Genomic DNA, 4,797 nt, shown 5'->3' on the forward strand with positions numbered 1-4,797 from the left:
GGCCCACGCCTCCTGGAGAGGCTGACCCTGCGGACTCGCGGGAGGGGCGCCTTTCCCACTTCCTCCTGGGCCCCCGAGGAAGTTGGCCCCGGACAGGGCAAGGGGTTTGGCTTCCCTCTGGCCTGGCGCCTTCCTGAGGGCTTCTGGAATTCAGCTATTTCAGCGAGTCCCTTTCTGTGGACTTCTACACTGAAGGTGCCAGGACAGTGAACTGAAGGGACTTGACTTGAAAGACCCCCTCGCAGATACTTCTGTTTGATGTTGCAGGGTGTTAAGTTTTAAAGACCTGAATGACGCTTGTCATTTATAGTCTTATTGGAAGTTTACAGTGGTTTGTTCTGAGTCTCATGTTGTTCCCGTCTATCAAAAGAACTGGTAATATTGGAGTATTTCCAGAGGTCAGCCACTGAGCTTTCTGGACAGTTTCTTTTAGAGCTTGTGTCCCCAAAATTTGGTTACTGTGTCTGAAAATGAGGCAGGCTGCTCTTGGCATTCATAATGGTCTAACGTGGTAGGGGGCCAAGGAGGTGGGAATTGGGGGGGAGGTGTTTGGGAGATGGGCTCAGAAAGCATGGAGAAAGTTTAGAAGGTCATGTTACTTAGAAGTTCCTGAGGAGCTAGTATCCACCCAGGTCCTGGTCCACAGCGGCCTCAGGTGGGTTAGATGACCGCAGATGGAGCAGAGAGCCCTGTGGAGTGACCACCCCCACCCCCATGTGCTCAGTTCCATCTCAATAGAAATCTTACCTTAATGAGAAGAAAGGAATATTCAGTATGTTGCTCAGTATCTTCCAGGGGCTGGTTGTGTCTTAAAGGGAGCCGTTTTACCCCTGATAGTGGAAGTACAGTAGGAACACAGACCTACAGCTTTTGAGTCTGACCCCCTCTTAGAGCTGGTCGCCCATCCTCAGCTGCTTGAGCCACAGCTGGCGCCAGACGCCATGCTGAGTGTCTGGGAAGCTCTGCTGGCTGACACCTGGCCTGGCTTGTAAATGAGGGACCAACCATCCCATTTTTAGCACCAAAATCCTGCATCCCCAGCACAGCAGGACGGTTGGTCAGCTGTGAGCTTCTAGGAGCTGTTTCTGGGGCTTTCTGAAGCCTGTCCTGTGGTCTTGATGCCATCCTGTGCCATGTGTCTGAGCATCTGTATGCCTTGAGCATATGTAGGAGGAGTTCCTCACCTTTCTTATCTGCCCTGCAGACTGTAAGCTCCTTAAGGGTAGGCAATGGGTCCTGCATCTTTCCATTCCAGTAATAACTTGCAATTAGAAGGTGTTCCTTCAATCGTTACTCGGGTTTTAAATGTGGAAGTCAATACAGGTCTGGATATTTGCAAAAACACTTGTTTTGCTTTTATAGTAGATCATTTTAGGGAAAGACGTTTAATTATGTCTTTCTAATTACTGTGTCATTTGTCCTGCAGGTTCCCCCCAAAGACCTCAAAACGGCTCATCCAGTGGTTAAAAGCTGTTCAGAGGGATAACTGGACCCCCACTAAGTATTCTTTCCTCTGTAGTGAACATTTTGCCAAAGACAGCTTCTCCAAAAGGCTGGAGGATCAGCACTGCCTGCTCAAGTCCATGGCCGTGCCCTCCATCTTTTACCTGATGCCACACCAGGAGAAAGGACACCAGAAAGGCCTTGGGGGGCCTTGGGGGGCCTTGGGGGGCCTGAGGGGACATTCGAGTGAAGCAGAAGAGAAGGGAGCTGCAGGTTCATCGTCGTCCTCAGGTGAAAACCTGATGGACAAGCCAGAGTGCTACAAGTTGAAGCGAGCCGCTCTGCAGGGTGAAACTGCACCGAGGGCCACCCAGGAGGCGCCGGTCAGGAGAGGGCACAGCACTCTCTGGAAGGAACTCAGGAGATGGTGTGGCCATCACAGCCTCAGGCAGCCAGGGAGAAGCAAACACCTCTACTGTGGATCTTGGCGATGAGCTCACCACCTCCCCCTATGGGGCCAGCTAGATAAGAGTGGGGTTTCCTCAGATGACTTTCTCTCCCACCCCCAGGATCTGGGGCATGCAAATTTATCGGCTTGCTTCCTTCCTAACAGAATTTTCTTCTCCAAACACAATCCGGAGAGGTGCATCCCCAAGAGCCTGTCAAACGAAAGAGGTTGGAGAGATACGTGGAGCCTGGTTGCAGGGGGACCAGCCTGGGGCCAGACAAGGGCTTGGCCCAGAGCCCCCAGACTTTATCACTCAGACTGATGCCTCAGAAGCCCCCTAGAGCCCCTCTGTCCCTCTGACACGTCAGCCCGACGCCAGCTGTGGAATCTGCAGAGTGAGCCCAGTGATGCAGCCCCATGTCCATCACCACGGTCATCCTGTCAGCGTCGGGGACCTGCAGACTCCTGACTCGCAGCACTCCTACTGCTTCTGCTCTGGGCAGAACAAGAGCCAGGGGTGCTGCCTGCAGGGGCAGGTGGCAAAGAATGGAGAGCCGAAGACCCTGCGGCAGAGGGTCAGTGCTCAGACAGCAGGCGTCCAAGCTACAGGAGAAGCTGGACGAGCTGAAGACAGTGAGCTTCCCCTCCCTGAGCAGCCTGCTGTCCCCCTGCCAGGGTCAGTACCAGAGCCTGGCGGCTCGCCCCGCCCGGTCACTATGAGGGGTTTCTTGCTATGTGGCTGAGGGCCCCTGAGCACTTCTGTGTGTCACATCCTCCCTGCTCTCTTGGGAGAAGGCTCTGATAGTAGCCGTGCCTTGTAGACAGGGAGCCCAGGCTGGAGAGCTTACCTCCCTCGTTCCAGGGCACTCGAGAGGCATCTGTAGCTGTCGCGGTCTAGCTGGTGGGAAAGGAGGCATTTCAGGTCAGCTGGGAAAGCCAGAACTACCCAGTGAGTGGTGCCTGGACAGTTGGTTTTCCACTTGATCGGGGGAAAGTCAGCTCTATTGCATACCGCACACAACATAAACTCCAAATGAGTTAGGATCTAAATGTCAAATAAAATAGACACAGTAAACTATTAGAAAAGTTTCAGGAGAGTCTTAAAGTCATGAGGAGGTTCTTTCCATTCGTGTTTTAATGAACATCCTCAAAGTTAAGTCTTTTTGAACATTAATAATAATTTCTTTCAAATTTTAAATGTCTGTTCAAGTAGAATACATTCTCTTTTGTAAAAATTAAAACACTGCAGAAATATGTTTCCCCATTACAGAAGTGGGGAAAATCCCCCCACTTTTATTCCAACTTTTATTCCTTGTTGCTAGTAAAATTTGGCGTGTTATCTCTTAGATCATTTTCTATGCGCTTACATATTTTTTTATGGCTATGTTTCTGCTTTTCTTCATATTTTACTGTTTAGTGCTTGCAAAAATTGGTTTCTAGATCTTCTTTACATATGGAGGATAGTATCTTTTGCCTGTTATCTATACATGGAAAACATTTCCCTACCACGTTGTTCATTGGATCTGGGTCAATGTTTGTCTTGTAGGATGTAAGTAACACTTCAGGTGGAAAAGGCTCTTGTGTGACAGGCTGCTCAGGACCTTCTGGGCCTCCAGGTCAACCATTAGCACAGCCCAAAATAAAAAAAAAAACCAAAACCCATCCTGTGTGTTTCCAAATGCACCCTGAGGGAAGAACAGCTCCAGGTGAGGACCACTGATGTCCTGGTCAATTGTCCACTATATTCCCCCATCGTGTTACAGCTTTTTTGCGGTTTCTCATACCTGACGTTACTTCTGGGTACCTTCCTCTGTTCCTATTGGTCAGACTTCCCAACGTTTGTCACTATTACAGGTCCTTCCCGACAGCCAGCCCTTTACTCCATTGATCAGGTCTTCACTGTTGTTTCTACCTCATGAATCCTCACTTCTTTCTGCTTTTTTCTCCTGGAGGGAAGTGCTTAGCTTCTTCGTGTGCAGTTTCTATTTCCTGATCCCTGCAGTCAAGGCTGTGTCCCTTCTCCTGTCCCTTTCGCCTCACACCATGGATGTGCCGTGTGCTGCCCTCATTTCTGTTCATTTCTAAATAGTTTGTAATTTCAGTCGACTCCCTCTTTCACCTGAGTTATTTAGAAGAGTGTGGAGAGATTTTCAAGTTTGATAGATTGGGGGAGGGGAGCTAATTGTTTTGTAATTATTCTCTAATTTTATTGCTTTAAGCTCCTGTAACATGGTCACTTAAAGATATCTGCTTTTTAGAATCTTTTGATATTTCGTTGTGGCTTAATACACCATCCATTCTGGTGACTGTTTCATTGTGGTTGAGAAGAATGTATCCTCTCCAGCAGTTCCTTACACTGCTCTCCCTCAGGCTGAGGCTGGATCTGGCTTATTTGTGTGAGTGAGCAGATCTGTCTCCTAACTCACTGTATCACTCCCTCTGTTGATTTCTAAGAGAGGAAAGGTAGGTCTCCCTGTGATTCTGGAGGTGCCTGTGTCTTCCTGTTTGTGTGTCTAGTTTTGCTTTATGTTTCAAGACCATGTTGTTGGATGCATAAGTGTTCCTGACTGTTATCAACACAGAAAACCCCTTTTTGTCCCATTGACACTCTTTTCTTTATCTCCTTATTTTCAACCTTTTTATATCCCTTTATCTTATAGCTATATTTGAACTCGATCTGAGAGCTTCTGTCTTTTTATAGAGTAATTTAATCCGTTTGCAATTATGATTGTTGATACGTTGGTATTTTGGCCTTCCAGTTTATTTTATTTTTAATTTGTTAGGCTTTCTCATTGTTTCTTTTTCTGTTCTCCTAGTGGATGTCTTTCAGCTTTTAAAAATAACCATTTAAGCCTGTCTTTCTGTAAATGCTTAGTGTTGATCAGTTCCTGTGTTGTACACTGCCA

The 4,797-nt window shown here is 47.9% G+C and overlaps 1 pseudogene; it reads left to right on the forward strand.

Annotated features, from left to right (window-relative positions):
• Window positions 1-1,409: 1,409 nt before the first annotated feature.
• LOC131414618 (peroxynitrite isomerase THAP4-like) lies at window positions 1,410-2,651 on the forward strand (annotated as a pseudogene).
• Window positions 2,652-4,797: the final 2,146 nt, after the last annotated feature.

Source organism: Diceros bicornis, chromosome 15 (assembly GCF_020826845.1).
Source record: "Diceros bicornis minor isolate mBicDic1 chromosome 15, mDicBic1.mat.cur, whole genome shotgun sequence".
Taxonomy (NCBI): domain Eukaryota; kingdom Metazoa; phylum Chordata; class Mammalia; order Perissodactyla; family Rhinocerotidae; genus Diceros; species Diceros bicornis.